The sequence below is a fragment of the Arachis ipaensis genome, chromosome B10, assembly GCF_059453495.1.
Source record: "Arachis ipaensis isolate K30076 ecotype BB chromosome B10, ASM5945349v1, whole genome shotgun sequence".
Lineage (NCBI taxonomy): Eukaryota > Viridiplantae > Streptophyta > Magnoliopsida > Fabales > Fabaceae > Arachis > Arachis ipaensis.
In genome coordinates, this window is record NC_142435.1 from 80902167 (window position 1) to 80904424 (window position 2258).

At 37.6% G+C, this 2258-nt stretch overlaps 1 non-coding gene across 1 annotated transcript; it reads right to left on the reverse strand.

Moving 5' to 3' along the window:
- Positions 1-1115: 1115 nt before the first annotated feature.
- Positions 1116-1223, reverse strand: LOC148580584 (small nucleolar RNA R71). Its single transcript, XR_015896326.1, has one exon. It is a non-coding gene; the product is annotated as a small nucleolar RNA R71 (small nucleolar RNA).
- Positions 1224-2258: the final 1035 nt, after the last annotated feature.

Sequence of the window (2258 nt, forward strand, 5' to 3'; positions counted from 1 at the left end):
ATTGAGATTTTAAAAATCAAATCTTTTTCAAAAACTAATTTCTATCATATCTTTTCAAAAATATCTTCTTATCTTACCTTTTTCAAAAAAGTGATTGCAAAATATCTTTTCTAACTTCCTAACTTCTTATCTTTTCAAATTTTGTTTCAACTAACTAACTAACTTTTTGTTTGTTTCTTACCTTTTTCAAAACTACCTAACTAACTCTCTCTCTCTAATTTTCGAAAAAAAAATCTTCCCTCTTTTTCAAAATTTCTTTTTAATTAGACTAATTATTTTATTTTTTATTTGAATTTTCGAAAAACTACAAACCTTTTTCAAAAACTATTTTCGAAAATCACTAACTCTTTTTCAAAAATTATTTTCGAAAATTCTCTCCTCCTCTCATCCCCTTCTATTTATTTATTCATCTACTAACACTTCTCTTCATCTCACATCTCTGCTCCTATCATCACCTTTGTGTTTGGATTCTTCATTCTTCTTCACCCCTATTCATTTTCTTCTTCTACTAACAATAAGGAACCTCTTTACTGTGACATAGAGGATTCCTCATCTTTTCTTTTTCTCTTCTCTTTCTTATGAGCAGGGACAAAGAAAAAAGCATTCTTGTTGAAGCTGATCCAGAACCTGAAAGGACTCTGAAGAGAAAACTAAGAGAAGCTAAATTACAACAATTCAGAGACAACCTTATTGAAAATTTCGAACAAGTAAACGAGATGGCAGCCGAACCCAACAACAATAATGCAAGGAGAATGCTTGGTGACTTTACTGCACCTAATTCCAATTTACATGGAAGAAGCATCTCCATTCCTACCATTGGAGCAAACAATTTTGAGCTGAAACCTCAGCTAGTTTCTCTGATGCAGCAGAACTGCAAGTTTCATGGACTTCCATCTGAATATCCTTTTCAGTTCTTAACTGAATTCTTGCAGATCTGTGATACTGTTAAGACTAATGGAGTAGATCCTGAAGTCTACAGGCTCATGCTTTTCCCTTTTACTGTAAGAGACAGAGCTAGAATATGGTTGGACTCTCAACCCAAAGATAGCCTGAACTCTTGGGATAAGCTGGTCACGACTTTCTTAGCCAAGTTCTTTCCTCCTCAAAAGCTGAGCAAGCTTAGAGCTGATGTTCAAACCTTCAGACAGAAAGAAGGTGAATCCCTCTATGAAGCTTGGGAAAGATACAAGCAGCTGACCAAAAAGTGTCCTTCTGACATGCTTTCAGAATGGACCATCCTGGATATATTCTATGATGGTTTATCTGAGCTATCAAAGATGTCATTGGATACTTCTGCAGGTGGATCCATTCACCTAAAGAAAACGCCTGCAGAAGCTCAAGAACTCATTGACATGGTTGCTAATAACCAATTTATGTACACTTTTGAGAGGAATCCTGTGAGTAATGGGACGCCTATGAAGAAGGGAGTTCTTGAAATTGATACTCTGAATGCCATATTGGCTCAGAATAAAATATTGACTCAGCAAGTCAATATGATTTCTCAGAGTCTGAATGGAATGCAAGCTGCATCCAACAGTACTCAAGAGGCATCTTCTGAGGAAGAAGCTTATGATCCTGAGAACCCTGCAATAGCAGAGTTAAAATACATGGGTGAACCATATGGAAACACCTACATCCATCATGGAGAAATCACCCAAATCTCTCATGGAAGGATCAAAAGCCTCAACAAGGCTTTAATAATGGTGGAAGAAACAAGTTTAGCAATAGCAAGCCTTTTCTATCATCCACTTAACAACAGACAGAGAATTCTGAGCAGAATCCATCTAGCTTGGCAAATTTAGTCTCTGATCTATCTAAGGCCACTGTGAGTTTCATGAATGAAACAAGGTCTTCCATTAGAAATTTGGAAGCACAAGTGGGCCAGCTGAGTAAAAGGATCACTGAAATCCCTCCTAGTACTCTCCCAAGCAATACAGAAGAGAATCCAAAAGGAGAGTGCAAGGTCATTGAATTAATTACCATGGCCAAACCCACAAGAGAGGAGAAGGGCGTGAATCCCAAGGAAGAAGACCTCCTGGGACGTCCAGTGATCAATAAGGAGCTTCCCTCTGAGGAACCAAAGGACTCTGAGGCTCATCTAGAGACCATAGAGATTCCGTTTAACCTCCTTATGCCATTCATGAGCTCTGATGAGTATTCCTCTTCTGAAGAGAATGAGGATGTTACTGAAGAGCAAGCTGCCAAGTTCCTTGGTGTAATCATGAAGCTAAATGCCAAATTATTTGGTATTGAAACTT